Source organism: Diabrotica undecimpunctata, chromosome 9, assembly GCF_040954645.1.
Source record: "Diabrotica undecimpunctata isolate CICGRU chromosome 9, icDiaUnde3, whole genome shotgun sequence".
In the NCBI taxonomy this organism is placed as follows: domain Eukaryota; kingdom Metazoa; phylum Arthropoda; class Insecta; order Coleoptera; family Chrysomelidae; genus Diabrotica; species Diabrotica undecimpunctata.
Genome location: NC_092811.1, coordinates 104,239,319 through 104,256,335, shown reverse-complemented (window position 1 = coordinate 104,256,335; position 17,017 = coordinate 104,239,319). Strand labels below are relative to the sequence as shown.

Genomic DNA, 17,017 nt, shown 5'->3' with positions numbered 1-17,017 from the left:
CATCCAAGTGGAAATTTTTCTCACGAACCGTTAGATCTAGGAAAATTATGAGTATGGCACAAGAACGAGCGGCCAAGTTATAGTAGGAACTGTTCATTCGCTTGACTCTCGGACCAAAATTTACGCCAAGAGAGCCGATTATCGAAATTGGATAAAAATCCAATGCTCTACAGTTTTTTCGATTTTCCGGCAAAACGGTGCATAATTTCTAGCCACATGTTTAGATTTTTTTAATCAGCAGGTCACCCTTAATCGAAATAATTTAAATTTCAAACAAAATATTCACTTTTAATTTTCACGAAATTTTCAGCAAATACAGACATCCAAGTGGAAATTTTTCTCACGAACCGTTAGATGTAGGAAATTTATGAGTATAACAGAAGAACGAGCGGCCAAGTTTTAGTAAGAAATGTCCATTCGCTTGACTCTCGGACCAAAATTGACGCCAACAGAGCCGATTAACGAAATTTGATAAAAATCCAATGCTCTACAGTTTTTTCGATTTTCCGGCAAAACAGTGCATAATTTCTAGCTACATGTTTAGATTTTTTTAATCAGCAAGTCAACCTTAATCGAAATATTTTAAATTTCAAACAAAATATTCACTTTTAATTTATCGAAATTTTCAGCAAATACAGACATCCAAGTAGAAATTTTTCTCACGAACCGTTAGATGTAGAAAAATTCTGAGTATGGCAGAAGAACGAGAGGCCAATTTTATGTAGAAAATGTCCATTCGCTTGGCTCTCGGACCAAAATTGACGCCAATATAGCCGATTAACGAAATTTGATAAAAATCCAATGCTCTACAGTTTTTTCGATTTTCCGGCAAAACGGTGCATAATTTCTAGCCACATGTTTAGATTTTTTTAATCAGCAGGTCACCCTTAATCGAAATAATTTAAATTTCAAACAAAATATTCACTTTTAATTTTCACGAAATTTTCAGCAAATACAGACATCCAGGTGGAAATTTTTCTCACGAACCGTTAGATCTAGGAAAATTATGAGTATGGCAGAAGAACGAGCGGCCAAGTTATAGTAGGAAATGTTCATTCGCTTGACTCTCGGACCAAAATTGACGCCAAGAGAGCCGATTATCGAAATTGGATAAAAATCCAATGCTCTACAGTTTTTTCGATTTTCCAGCAAAACAGTGCATAATTTCTAGCAACACGTTTATTTTTTTTTAAACAGCTAGTCACCCTCAATCGAAATAATTCAAATTTCAAACAAAATATTCACTTTAAATTTTCACGAAATTTTCAGCAAATACAGACATCCAAGTGGAAATTTTTCTCACGAACCGTTAGATCTAGGAAAATTATGAGTATGGCACAAGAACGAGCGGCCAAGTTATAGTAGGAACTGTTCATTCGCTTGACTCTCGGACCAAAATTTACGCCAAGAGAGCCGATTATCGAAATTGGATAAAAATCCAATGCTCTACAGTTTTTTCGATTTTCCGGCAAAACGGTGCATAATTTCTAGCCACATGTTTAGATTTTTTTAATCAGCAGGTCACCCTTAATCGAAATAATTTAAATTTCAAACAAAATATTCACTTTTAATTTTCACGAAATTTTCAGCAAATACAGACATCCAAGTGGAAATTTTTCTCACGAACCGTTAGATGTAGGAAATTTATGAGTATAACAGAAGAACGAGCGGCCAAGTTTTAGTAAGAAATGTCCATTCGCTTGACTCTCGGACCAAAATTGACGCCAACAGAGCCGATTAACGAAATTTGATAAAAATCCAATGCTCTACAGTTTTTTCGATTTTCCGGCAAAACAGTGCATAATTTCTAGCTACATGTTTAGATTTTTTTAATCAGCAAGTCAACCTTAATCGAAATATTTTAAATTTCAAACAAAATATTCACTTTTAATTTATCGAAATTTTCAGCAAATACAGACATCCAAGTAGAAATTTTTCTCACGAACCGTTAGATGTAGAAAAATTCTGAGTATGGCAGAAGAACGAGAGGCCAATTTTATGTAGAAAATGTCCATTCGCTTGGCTCTCGGACCAAAATTGACGCCAATATAGCCGATTAACGAAATTTGATAAAAATCCAATGCTCTACAGTTTTTTCGATTTTCCGGCAAAACGGTGCATAATTTCTAGCCACATGTTTAGATTTTTTTAATCAGCAGGTCACCCTTAATCGAAATAATTTAAATTTCAAACAAAATATTCACTTTTAATTTTCACGAAATTTTCAGCAAATACAGACATCCAGGTGGAAATTTTTCTCACGAACCGTTAGATCTAGGAAAATTATGAGTATGGCAGAAGAACGAGCGGCCAAGTTATAGTAGGAAATGTTCATTCGCTTGACTCTCGGACCAAAATTGACGCCAAGAGAGCCGATTATCGAAATTGGATAAAAATCCAATGCTCTACAGTTTTTTCGATTTTCCGGCAAAACGGTGCATAATTTCTAGCTACATGTTTAGATTTTTTTAATCAGCAAGTTACCCTTAATCGAAATAATTTAAATTTCAAACAAAATATTCACTTTAAATTTTCACGAAATTTTCAGCAAATACAGACATCCAAGTGGAAATTTTTCTCACGAACCGTTAGATCTAGGAAAATTATGAGTATGGCACAAGAACGAGCGGCCAAGTTATAGTAGGAACTGTTCATTCGCTTGACTCTCGGACCAAAATTTACGCCAAGAGAGCCGATTATCGAAATTGGATAAAAATCCAATGCTCTACAGTTTTTTCGATTTTCCGGCAAAACGGTGCATAATTTCTAGCCACATGTTTAGATTTTTTTAATCAGCAGGTCACCCTTAATCGAAATAATTTAAATTTCAAACAAAATATTCACTTTTAATTTTCACGAAATTTTCAGCAAATACAGACATCCAGGTGGAAATTTTTCTCACGAACCGTTAGATCTAGGAAAATTATGAGTATGGCACAAGAACGAGCGGCCAAGTTATAGTAAGAAATGTTCATTCGCTTGACTCTCGGACCAAAATTGACGCCAAGAGAGCCGATTATCGAAATTGGATAAAAATCCAATGCTCTACAGTTTTTTCGATTTTCCGGCAAAACGGTGCATAATTTCTAGCCACATGTTTAGATTTTTTTAATCAGCAGGTCACCCTCAATCGAAATAATTTAAATTTCAAACAAAATATTCACTTCTAATTTTCACGAAATTTTCAGCAAATACAGACATCCAGGTGGAAATTTTTCTCACGAACCATTAGATCTAGGAAAATTATGAGTATGGCAGAAGAACGAGCGGCCAAGCTATAGTGGGAAATGTTCATTCGCTTGACTCTCGGACCAAAATTGACGCCAAGAGAGCCGATTAACAGAATTTGATAAAAATCCAATGCTCTACAGTTTTTTCGATTTTCCGGCAAAACCGTGCATAATTTCTAGCCACATGTTTAGATTTTTTTAATCAGCAAGTCACCCTTAATCGAAATAATTTAAATTTCAAACAAAATATTCACTTTTAATTTTCACGAAATTTTCAGCAAATACAGACATCCAAGTGGAAATTTTTCTCACGAACCGTTAGATGTAGGAAAATTATGAGTATAGCAGAAGAACGAGAGGCCAATTTTATGTAGAAAATGTCCATTCGCTTGGCTGTCGGACCAAAATTGACGCCAATATAGCCGATTAACGAAATTTGATAAAAATTCAAGGTTACCCCCTTGGAAAAATTTTGCCAAATTTTAAATAAAAAAAAAATTTGTTTGATGTTTTGGTACATGCACTTGGTCCAGCTTAATCCAAACATGTGTTTTTTTCTGATCCTTTAACCCCAGTTTGCCGGAAAAGAGGAAAAATCGAAATAAAAAATCTACAGTTTTTTCGATTCTCCAGCAAAACAGTGCATAATTTCTAGCAACATGTTTATTTTTTTTAAACAGCTAGTCACCCTCAATCGAAATAATTCAAATTTCAAACAAAATATTCACTTTTAATTTTCACGAAATTTTCAGCAAATATAGACATCCAAGTGGAAATTTTTCTCACGAACCGTTAGATGTAGGAAATTTATGAGTATAACAGAAGAACGAGCGGCCAAGTTTTAGTAAGAAATGTCCATTCGCTTGACTCTCGGACCAAAATTGACGTCAACAGAGCCGATTAACGAAATTTGATAAAAATCCAATGCTCTACAGTTTTTTCGATTTTCCGGCAAAACAGTGCATAATTTCTAGCCACATGTTAAGATTTTTTTAATCAGCAAGTCACCCTTAATCGAAATATTTTAAATTTCAAACAAAATATTCACTTTTAGTTTATCGAAATTTTCAGCAAATACAGACATCCAAGTAGAAATTTTTCTCACGAACCGTTAGATGTAGAAAAATTCTGAGTATAGCAGAAGAACGAGAGGCCAATTTTATGTAGAAAATGTCCATTCGCTTGGCTGTCGGACCAAAATTGACGCCAATATAGCCGATTAACGAAATTTGATAAAAATTCAAGGTTACCCCCTTGGAAAAATTTTGCCAAATTTTAAATAAAAAAAAATTTTGTTTGATGTTTTGGTACATGCACTTGGTCCAGCTTAATCCAAACATGTGTTTTTTTCTGATCCTTTAACCCCAGTTTGCCGGAAAAGAGGAAAAATCGAAATAAAAAATCTACAGTTTTTTCGATTCTCCAGCAAAACAGTGCATAATTTCTAGCAACATGTTTATTTTTTTTAAACAGCTAGTCACCCTCAATCGAAATAATTCAAATTTCAAACAAAATATTCACTTTTAATTTTCACGAAATTTTCAGCAAATATAGACATCCAAGTGGAAATTTTTCTCACGAACCGTTAGATGTAGGAAATTTATGAGTATAACAGAAGAACGAGCGGCCAAGTTTTAGTAAGAAATGTCCATTCGCTTGACTCTCGGACCAAAATTGACGTCAACAGAGCCGATTAACGAAATTTGATAAAAATCCAATGCTCTACAGTTTTTTCGATTTTCCGGCAAAACGGTGCATAATTTCTAGCCACATGTTTAGATTTTTTTAATCAGCAGCTCACCCTTAATCGAAATAATTTAAATTTCAAACAAAATATTCACTTTTAATTTTCACGAAATTTTCAGCAAATACAGACATCCAGGTGGAAATTTTTCTCACGAACCGTTAGATCTAGGAAAATTATGAGGATGGCAGAAGAACGAGCGGCCAAGTTATAGTAGGAAATGTTCATTCGCTTGACTCTCGGACCAAAATTGACGCCAAGAGAGCCGATTAACAAAATTTGATAAAAATCCAATGCTCTACAGTTTTTTCGATTTTCCGGCAAAACCGTGCATAATTTCTAGCTACATGTTTAGATTTTTTTAATCAGCAAGTCACCCTTAATCGAAATAATTTAAATTTCAAACAAAATATTCACTTTTAATTTTCACGAAATTTTCAGCAAATACAGACATCCAAGTGGAAATTTTTCTCACGAACCGTTAGATCTAGGAAAATTATGAGTATGGCACAAGAACGAGCGGCCAAGTTATAGTAGGAAATGTTCATTCGCTTGACTCTCGGACCAAAATTGACGCCAAGAGAGCCGATTATCGAAATTGGATAAAAATCCAATGCTCTACAGTTTTTTCGATTTTCCGGCAAAACGGTGCATAATTTCTAGCCACATGTTTAGATTTTTTTAATCAGCAAGTCACCCTTAATCGAAATAATTTAAATTTCAAACAAAATATTCACTTTTAATTTTCACGAAATTTTCAGCAAATACAGACATCCAAGTGGAAATTTTTCTCATGAACCGTTAGATCTAGGAAAATTATGAGTACGGCAGAAGAACGAGCGGCCAAGTTATAGTAAGAAATGTTCATTCGCTTGACTCTCGGACCAAAATTGACGCCAAGAGAGCCGATTATCGAAATTGGATAAAAATCCAATGCTCTACAGTTTTTTCGATTTTTCGGCCAAACGGTGCATAATTTCTAGCCACATGTTTAGATTTTTTTAATCAGCAAGTCACCCTTAATCGAAATAATGTAAATTTTGGACAAAATATTCACTTTTAATTTTCACGAAATTTTCAGCAAATATAAACATCAAAGTGGAAATTTTTCTCACGAACCGTTAGATGTAGGAAATTTATGAGTATAACAGAAGAACGAGCGGCCAAGTTTTAGTAAGAAATGTCCATTCGCTTGACTCTCGGACCAAAATTGAAGCCAACACAGCCGATTAACAAAATTTGATAAAAATCCAATGTTCTACAGTTTTTTCGATTTTCCGGCAAAACTCGTGCATAATTTCTAGCCATATGTTGAGATTTTTTTTAATCAGCAAGTCACCCTTAATCGAAATAATTTAAATTTCAAACAAAATATTCACTTTTAATTTTCACGAAATTTTCAGCAAATATAAACATCAAAGTGGAAATTTTTCTCACGAACCGTTAGATGTAGGAAATTTATGAGTATAACAGAAGAACGAGCGGCCAAGTTTTAGTAAGAAATGTCCATTCGCTTGACTCTCGGACCAAAATTGAAGCCAACACAGCCGATTAACAAAATTTGATAAAAATCCAATGTTCTACAGTTTTTTCGATTTTCCGGCAAAACTCGTGCATAATTTCTAGCCATATGTTGAGATTTTTTTTAATCAGCAAGTCACCCTTAATCGAAATAATTTAAATTTCAAACAAAATATTCACTTTTAATTTTCACGAAATTTTCAGCAAATGCAGACATCCAAGTGGAAATAATACAATATAAATTAAAATGTAATATTCATAAGTATTTAAAACTGCCAATATACATAACTTACTTTACGAATATAAAAATAAAAAACCAACTCGGATTACGTTGTATATATTCATTTTATTTTAAAATTTATGTTTTTTGCGTATATTACATATATTTAATAAGATTAACCTGAGGTTTTTAAATATTTCAAAAATAAAAAAGGAAATTCATAATTGGGATTCGAACTCACAACCACCAGCATATGAACCAAACAGTAAAGGATTTGCCAATTAGACATGACACTAACAGATCTCAAAATTGACAGTCCTCGGTAAAACAGTGATTATTTTGAGATACAAAAGCCAAAAAAAATATAAACGTTTAATTTTAAATAATACAAAACATATTACTCAAATAATAATATTAATACATATTATATTATATATATATATATATATATATATATATATATATATATATATATATATATATATGTTTATTCTCGAGAGAGGAAGAGAGAGAAAATATATCTTCTGTGTCTCTCTTACTCATTATCTTACATATGTAATGGTTTCACAGATTCACTCTCATGCAAATTTCCAACGCCGACCGTGCGTATAGAAGTATAACTTCAAAAATTAAAGGTGCTTTGTGCTTTGTTGTAGGAATTTTTGACAGATTTTAATGCTTGAGGTATAGCTAATGATTCTATTAAAAATATGTGAGGTGCGTTAGAGCGCGCAAACAATTTTGGTAAGATCATGTTGACAAAATGTCAGAATGGAGATAAAATATGGGCTAAGATTAGACATCAAACATTCAGAGACTAATAGGTAGACCATCAAAACGATAGTACGAGAGTTGGTGCCAGCGTCACAGGAAAAGCTCAGAAAAAAGCTGAACATAACAAACTCAAGATGATTAAGTCCTATTAATAATAATAAAGAATATTCAACACCGATAAAATAAAAAATAAGTGAACAGTGGAATAGGATAAATAGAGCAGTGAACTACAGACAGAAAAATAGAATTGATAGAACATCTAATCTAAATTAGGAGATTGAGCAAAAAAAGCGGTTTATCTCTGCGGTAGTATTATTTTCAATGTTAAAGAGCGCTCCCAGGTATACAAACTCGGTCACTGCGTCGATGACGTCATTTTTTATAACAAGTGGTCATAGGGTTTGTAGTTGCGTGGTTACTTTTTCATACTTAGATTTGTTGGTGTTTACCCATTTTTCTAGCTGATTCTTTTATTGCTACATAATACGCTACTCGTACAACGTTTTTCGTTGTCCCAACAATATTGATATCATCAGCATAGGCAAGGATTTGCACTGATTTATTATATATTGAACCGGTGGTTGTAATTTGACAAATACGTATTATGTTTTCCAAAGCCAGATTAAACAGTATACAGGAGAAAGGGTCTTTCTGGCGCAGCCCGTTATAGGTTTTAAAAAATTCAGATAGTTCCCTCTGGATTCGTACTCTACATTCAACTTTTTTTCAAGAGTTACTTTTGTTCAATTTACCAACTGTTTTGGTGTTCCTAGCTCTTTCATTGCTTTGAACATTTATCTTCTATTTACAGAATCGTAGGCTGCTTTGTAGTCTATAAATATGTGATGAGTATCTATGTCATATTCCAGTGTTTTTTCTAGAGTTTGTCTCGAGTTGCAATTTGAGGAATTGTCGATTTACCACCTCTAAAACCAGCCTGATATTTTCCTACTATTTGTTCTGCATATGGTGCCATACGGTGGCCTAGCACTGTGGAAAAAGTATCCTGATCCAAGTTAGCAAGTCAAAAAGTCCAAATCTTGTTGGTGTGGGTTGTCTTCTACTAATCAAATGCACTTACCGCAGATGTGCTAACTGCAGTTTAAATAAGAAACAAAAGAGGACCAATCTCATTTGCCAAAAATGTGATGTAGCATGATGCAAAAAATGTTCATCAGAAATGAAATCTGAAAGAAACGATTTTTTCTTTTACAACTTTTGTTTTAGTGAACATATGTACCGGTAAAAACCTTTACCAGTGAGTGGTAGATGACGGTAAATGCTCAAACGCCCATTGGTAGCAATATTTACCTCCAACTTACGGAAAACTGAGGGAAGTGTTTAGATCAGATATTCCCATGTTCTTGAAAGGGAACATCTTTGATCAATTTGTAATACCAGCTCTAACGTATGCTGCAGAATCATTGACCCTTACCCCAAAAGTAATTAATAAGATACAAGTGTCACAGATAGCAATAGAGAGATCAATGTTGACTATATACCTCAGAGACAGAGTTTCAAATAAAATAGTTAGGAGAAAAACTGGTGTTATGGACGCAGTTAAAAGAATTACAACGCTGAAATGGAACTGGGCAGAACATGTTGTCAGAGTCCGAGATGAAAGATGGACCAAGAAAGTTTTAGAATGCAGAGCTAGACACGATGCATATCGTAATCGAGGACGTCCTCCAACAAGGTGGTACGACGACATCAAGCGCAACCAGCACAACTGGATTCAAGGTGCCCAAGATCGGATGAAATGGAAATATTTACGGTGGGAAGCCTATATTCAGCAGTGGACTCAAAACGACTAGCCTCATTGAAACGGATTGATCGTCGAAGCATATTGCTTTTGGTAAATTTTCATGATCCTTTCATTATAACCACAATGTAAAGAAAAAATAAATAATAAATTTGAAGATAATTTCAGTTTTTTCTATCAGGTAACTTACTAACTTTTATTTGATTTCACAATTTTCAAAAATATTCGTCTTAAAAAGCAAAAATGAGTACCGCTCCTTAAAGATTTAAATAAATAACCTGTCATGATAATTTGTTATTGAATTATTAGCATTATGAAAACATGCAATCAAGTATATTTATTTATGTTCACAAACACTATAACAATAACTATTACAATTCCAATTATAAACATTATACCAGAAATATACGATTTTATCTTATCGCTTCCAGTTTCTAGTTACAAAAATAATATGTCTTTGTTATGTTTTTATACAATTAAGTTCGACGTAGTATGCTCGTATTCTCGTATATAAATTCGATTCGATGCAAAACGATACATAGTTCCACTAAAAAATTGATGAATCCCTAGATGAGAGTCTTTTTGTATTATCTCATACTACACATTTCAACTATCAAACCTGTCTATGGAGTTGTGACGAAAAAAGACTTATTTTGATTGGTCTAATAATTAATAATGATGCAATACTAGCAGGAATAGAAATTGAATATTTACTCATCAACAATCAACAAAGTTAGCAGCCGATCAACAAAAAAACTTAGTTTTTTTGAAGATATTTAAAAATGTGTCTTCGTTGCTTCCTATATCCATCTTCCTGTGGGAGTGATCATTACTTCTTCAAAACTAATATACAGCCATTGAAAAAATTCGTAATTAAGATAGGCTATAAAATATGTCTTCCTTTTTTTGGGTAGTCGTTCATATCATATATGTGTCGTTCTTGTAAAAGTGGTGTAACCCCATATTTTGTTATTTACTGTTTTATTGTATCATTCAACCACGTTTAGTATAATCTTTCAATATAAAAGCGAATCATCTCCAAAACTTACTCCTTCAACATGTAGATGGGGTTACTAGTTTTGTTCGAGAGCTTAAACTGTAAATATGTCATTATAAAAGTGAAGTAAATCCCAAGTCGCAATAATAATGAAGTAAGTCCGGAGATACTTCACTTTTATTGTGGCAAAATTGCAAGAGGTTATGTTACATATTGTATCATTTCGTTGATTAATTTATGTTTACTGTTTCAAAACGAATTATAATAGCATATTATGATGGATACAGATGATTTTAGTAATTCTGATTCCGAATATCACCCTTCAAATGAAGAAAATAATAGTACTTCCGATAAGTTTGGTTGTTGTTCATTTAGTTATTTTTATAACCTTAAAATGTAAGTTATTAATAAGAATTAGGCAATCCATTGACCTGTTAAACATTGTATTTGGTTGGCACACAAAACCAACAAAACTGTCCGTAACTTTATCTACTTGTTTTTGTTGTTTTTTAGTGTTTTAAAGATATGTTTTATTCATTGTTTGAAAAGCAACAATAAACAAATATTATTTTGCTTGTTTTTGTCCAACATCTGGTGCTTCTAATAATAATTTCCTTAGCATTTGGTTTAAGCATATTATTGAACTACATACAATAAAAATTCCAAAAATGAAGCGAATAATATTCATACAGGATAAATAACGTATAGTTATTAGGAAAATCACAAAAATAACCTTTGTTTGCCAACCAGAGGTCACGTGGTCTGGATTGCCTAATACGGAACTATTTTGTTTATTTTTTGAGTTTTATAACTAACTATACTTGCTCAACCTTTTAAATGTGTTGTCTCCTTGTTTTAGGTACAGATTCAAGTCATGACGAAAATATAAATGATAATAATGACCAGCAAAATCTTCAAGCAGACCCTGTACCAGCTAAGGCTAGAAAAAGATCACTCAATAAAGAAAATTGGGCGGTCAACAAAAGAAAAATGTTAAGAAATAGCGGTAAAGAGTATTTAACTAAAAGAGGTATAATAAAAAATCAGAAAAAATTTGAAAATATTGATTGTGGATGTCCAAAGAAATGTTTAACGCTGTTGACAGAGGATGAAAGAAAAGAAATATTTGACTCTTTTTGGAATTTAAAAAATTATGATCTTCAAAATTCATATCTGTATGCATTGGTACAAAAATCAGCAGTCAAAAGAAAACGTCCACTAAATAGTTCACGAGCAGGAAAAAATTTTCATTTCAAATATTTTGTTAAGTCAAGTAATGAAACCCGATCTGTGTGTAAGAAATATTTTTTAAAAACATTTCAAATCAGTGATGGCAGACTGTATCGTTGCCTTTCAAAGGATGATGTGTTCCAATGTACTGATAAACGAGGCACAACAAGTTCCAGAAAACTTGATGATTCTGACATTGTAGCTCACATCGAAAGTTTTCCTTCCTATCAAAGCCATTACACGAGGAAAAATAACCCCTGTAGAAAGTATTTAAATCCAGGACTAACAATACGAAAAATGTATGATCTTTACAAAGAAAAATGTGATATTAATATGACAGAACCTAAGAAATTAAAATATTATAATAAAGTTTTCAACACAAAATTTAATTTACATTTTAAAATGCCACACCAAGACACTTGCAAAACTTGTGATGACCTTAATTTAAAAATACAGGGAGCTGGCAATGAAAATGCTAGGAAGGGATTTGAAATACAAAGAGAAGTTCACCAACGAAAGGCAGAAGCAGCAAGAGAAAGTCTGAAAAATGATTCAAAAAGAACTAATGAAGCATACATTCTAACTTTTGATCTACAGAAAGCCTTACCCTTCCCCAAACTTAGTACTTCTGTAGCATACTATAAAAGAAATCTTTATGTTTATAACTTCGGTATACATTGTTTCAATGACGATGTAGGCTACATGTTTGTCTGGGATGAAATTGAAGGCGGAAGGGGCTCTCAAGACATTTCATCATGTCTTGTAAAGCTTTTAAAAACTCATGCAGCTACACAAAACCATGTCATAATGTACTCTGATTCTTGTACCGGACAGAATAGAAACATCAAGATGGCCCTTTCTCTTTTAAAGCTTGTACAAGAACCTATTCTCACTATAAACACAATAGACCATAAATTTTTAGTGTCAGGACATTCGTTTTTACCCAACGATGGGGAATTTGGAGTCATTGAAACCGCTAGTCGTCATAAACAACAAATTTTCAGTGCAGATCAATGGATAGACATCATAAAAAACGCAAAACGCAAACAGCCACATTTTTGCGTGACGAAAATGAAAAACTGTGATTTTTTTAGTACAGTTACCTTGGAAAATTCCATTACAAATAGAAAGAAAACGACATGTGGTTATGAGTTCAGCTGGCTTAATATTAGATGGATAAGATTTGAAAGAAATCATCCATTACAGTTTAAATTTAAAGAAACCCTTAATCCTGACACCCCATTTTACGTTGTAGATTTAACTAAAAAGAAGCAAGGACCTGAGGTTCAGTTAAACAATATTATACAAATGCCACTGTATACCTCAAAACGTCCCATAACCAGCGCAAAAAAGAAAGATATGAAAGACCTCTTACCGTATATTCCACCGATTTATCACTCGTATTATAAAAATCTTCCTACCGATATACCAACGCGGTCAAACGGCGGTAATTCTAGTGAACGTTCATCTGATGATGAAATTATGTACGATTATCTCACAATAACAGTGAAGTAACTCCAAAAAAATTTTTTTTTCCTATTTTTATCACAGAACTCAATATATTTTTTTCGTTTTATACTTATGATTAGAAACTTGGTCTTGTAGTGAACAATAAATAATGTAAATAACTCAATAACGACTTTTATTTTTTTTCCTGTACATCAATTTGCAAATGTCAAAATATCTACAAATTCAATTTGATGGAGTTACACCACTTTTACAATGAACGACACATATGTGTAATGTGTAATATTTATAATGAAATGTAAATGAAATTTAAATGATTTTATATTTGTAAAAAAAATCTTTATTTAATATTGCCATAAATCATGGTACATTACTCTCTATTTATAGTTAATGTATCTATATAACCCTATAATCGTTGATTGAATAACCCAAATGGGTTATTCAATCAACGCTATAATGTATCTGTCGGACTATTGTACATATTATACCACCTACTAAATTTAACAAGTTTTCGTTCGTAACCAACTTGTTTAATGTGTTGCATAACTTACATATCGGTATATTTGATTTGAATTTTATACAGATTCAAACAGTCTCAGCATTATTTTGTTTCATTAGTGGTTGTGATTTTTGTAATGTTTTGAGTTAAAAGCGGCTGGTAAGTATTTTTCATTATGATTAATTTATTATATATTTCAATATTCGATAATGCTTACAAAATTTGTAATCACCTCATTATAAATAAAGTTAAGTTTTATTTGTGAGATTTGCGTGGATAACCACTAGGAATTTTTATAATGATGGACAATGAAAACTGTAAAAATATTTTAGGTAAGAAAATGAGTCTGGGATTTGAGGAACTGGAAAAAATGTTAATGAGGGCAGTCCACAAGGATGTGTAGAACACTTAGTGGAGATTGGCAATAGTGACAGATTGGCTTAGGTGAAGAATACATTAGGTGAAGAATAAATTAGGTGACCATGTGTAAGTCTGGTGTGACCGATACGCAATCTTCTAGCAACCATCTCATTTCTAGGTATACCAGGGATAACGAACCGCTCAATCGTCTGATCTATTTGATGTAAAAGTGTAGTGGATTGGTTCCAATGATTCTGCCAGTAATTTCGTACTAGTTTCTTTATACTAGTTTTTAGGTCACTGGCGATTTATATATAACGTATTGTACAATTGGATACAGCAGCTTCATTGGCAAAGCGATCGGCGTTGTCGGTACCCGTAATCCAGATGTGGGAGAGGAATCCATATGATAGTGATATGGATGTCGTGGATGATAAGGTTTTGGTAAGTGTCATGGATTTTTTATAAGAGGGAGTCTGTACAGATGGCAATATGTTGATTGGGTGCTGTGCAGAGTTTGAAGGCTTGGTAAATAGCATACAGTTTACCAGTGTGAACGCTGCATGTGGAGACTTAGGAATTACGACAAACAATTCATTAGAAATACAATTTACCATTAAAATAAATAACAAGTGCTACAAATAAACGGCATTAGCTCGTTTCGTTTTAGTTTTATTATATTCTTCGATACTCCGTTATTTTCTGACATTATAGTTAAAAAACAACAAAAAATACACTCTCTTTAAAATTTCTAGGCGAGCCGACACTAAAATTTTCCATTTTCATAATATAAAATATCAATTATTAATGAATTTCTTAGACATCATTAATGCATATTCATTGCCTTAAGAACTGACTTTCTCCTTCATTGCACAATATGATATTTAGGTTTACATTGTGCGTATTCAGTCATTTCTTATTGTTTAATTAAAGTTTTTGTAGTGTTAAGAGTTGAGGTGTGGAATAACGTGCCTAGTTTAGTTTTTTATCTATTTATTACTCATCTAATAGTAAGTAGGTCATGTTCAATGCTATTATATCGTTGTTCTGAAGAAGTCTTTATTGCTTGTAGTCAAGGTTGATATAATGAATCTTTTCTAGAGCTAATAGACACGTTTATGTTTATAGATATGCTGTTGACGGCAAACTAAATCTGAATAATTGGACAAAAATGTGCAGATCGTAAAATCTTGAGGTCAACACGAAACAATGTCAAGTGTTGCAGCATTTTACGCTACATATCATTTATTGTTGTTCTCTGTGCTCTTTTTTAAAGCAGTTTAAATTTTTCTTCTCGCATTTTCTACACCGAACCCCTTCATAACATTTAAATAAGATAAGATGTCTATTTTCATTTATTGCATGGCGATTAATTATTAATGTTTATTATTATTATTATTATTTATAAAGTTTGTTTTAAGGCCACAACCCTCTTTGTAGGTACTATGTTTTCATATGGATCATGTTTCAATATAGACAAAGTTTCTCATTATGGAAAAATCTAAGAAATTATATGTGCGTCATATAGCTTCTAGGCCATTTTGGTCCATTTCTGCCGTCTTACATGGCAATGAACATTCAATATCTAGGGATACTCAACTTGCATTAATCTACATATTTATAAGAACCTTTGAAAACAAAAAGCCTCTTTTCCATCGCTTATCTTAATTGATAAAGATTTAATAAAAGAAAAATGACCTCATAAGTTTTCAAGAACATTCAAAATAAAGACAATGGCAAACAAATCTTTACCTTGTGTTGATACTTGAGAAATCCAGTTTCATATACCGGAAATTATTATTATTTCGTTCGAAATTACAAAAACATCAACCTTATCAACCGTGTTTGCAAATAATATATTGATTGCTTTAATAGCTGTGTATAAAAATAAAATCCTGGCTTGATACAAATAGTTTTTAAATTGGAAACGGCTGCATCTTGGCCTTGACAATGATATTGAACTTTAGCCAAAGCCTTACTGAATTGAAGTTCAGCCAAACGTTCCAGGACAAAACAAAGTTGTATAATTCATTTCTGTAATGCAAAATATTTTACTACAATGGTAGAAATTATGGTCTTAGAAAACATTCATTTCCTGAATAATAAATAAATAAAATCCATAATTTAACGACTTTTCTGTTATTTGACTACACTGTACAAAATTCTCATAACAAGTGCGCACACAATCCTCTATCTCTTTTCAGTATATACACTTCCAGTTTATTTCTCTCTCTATCGCTACCGCAATATTAAAACATTGATCGACTAAGCGCCTCGTTCAAATATAATTTTGTTAAAAAAAATTATTACAAAGTACAAAGACAACTGGTTTTTATTCCTTTATAACATCGTATTTTAGTTTAAAGAGCTTGTAGAGTGTTTGTTTTGTGTATACAGGTAGTAGTAACAACAAAGAACTTGTTTATTTTAGAATGAGTTTATTTCCGTGTTAGTGTCAAAATCAGCTGATCTCTGTTTGAAATAAATAAAGACCAAACTGTAGAGTTTGCATGCTTTAACGTTACTGAAATTATCTTAATTGATTATAATTACCTTATTATTGAAGCTTCTAAGCGGGGCAACAGCCAAAGGGGTCAAAAATCACAGTTTTCACAATTTGTTTTTACGCACAACAGCATTCAGCCCAAAGCAGGCGCTGAATAGCTATCTATCTTTGTTAAAGGGCTGAAGACCCAGCTGGATTGCGCGGGGAAAGGTAGAGTGAGTTATTTGTATCTTTTTCTAACGTACTTGGACACTGTTATATTTTTCTTTGTTTATTTTGATACTGCGCTCCAATTTTTAATCTAATACAAAATTTTACTTTATTTTTATTATGATTTTTTATGCATGCGTTACTGTTTATTAGTTATGAAAATTATAAAAAAATAACAAATGAGATAATGAATACTTATGTTAATTTAAGAGTTTTCATCAATTTTTAACATGCCTTCTAGACCCCCTAGACAGTTGGACCTCATCAAAAAATAGCATAATATCAATATCATATCAATATACTCAATTAACAAAAATTGTAAAAGTAAACATAAATTTTTATAAAGCATGCTTCTTATAAAACAGAAAGACTTAGGTATTAAATTAAGCTTCTAAAGAAGAAATTTCCAAAATTTTAAGAATTCTTTAGAAAAAAATTATAAATTAACCTTAGATCAATAATTTATTGTAGCTAGTTTTTAGTTCTTTGTACAAGAG

The 17,017-nt window shown here is 32.3% G+C and overlaps 2 protein-coding genes across 4 annotated transcripts in view; one reads left to right on the top strand and one right to left on the bottom strand.

The window, feature by feature from the left end:
• TP53INP (Tumor protein p53 inducible nuclear protein) overlaps positions 1 to 16,479 on the bottom strand; it is a 322,855-nt gene extending 306,376 nt beyond the window's left edge. The window contains exon 1 of the mRNA XM_072543963.1: positions 16,358 to 16,479. The gene's annotated coding sequence lies outside the window, so the exon portion shown is untranslated. The remainder of the gene's footprint in view (positions 1 to 16,357) is intronic.
• Adck5 (aarF domain containing kinase 5) overlaps positions 14,680 to 17,017 on the top strand; it is a 40,502-nt gene continuing 38,164 nt past the window's right edge. The window contains exon 1 of one of the 3 annotated variants that reach the window (XM_072543957.1): positions 14,680 to 14,814. The gene's annotated coding sequence lies outside the window, so the exon portion shown is untranslated. Of the gene's footprint in view, positions 14,815 to 16,180; positions 16,202 to 16,389; positions 16,521 to 17,017 lie in introns of those variants that run through there. The other 2 variants (XM_072543959.1, XM_072543958.1) reach the window with 2 other exon arrangements.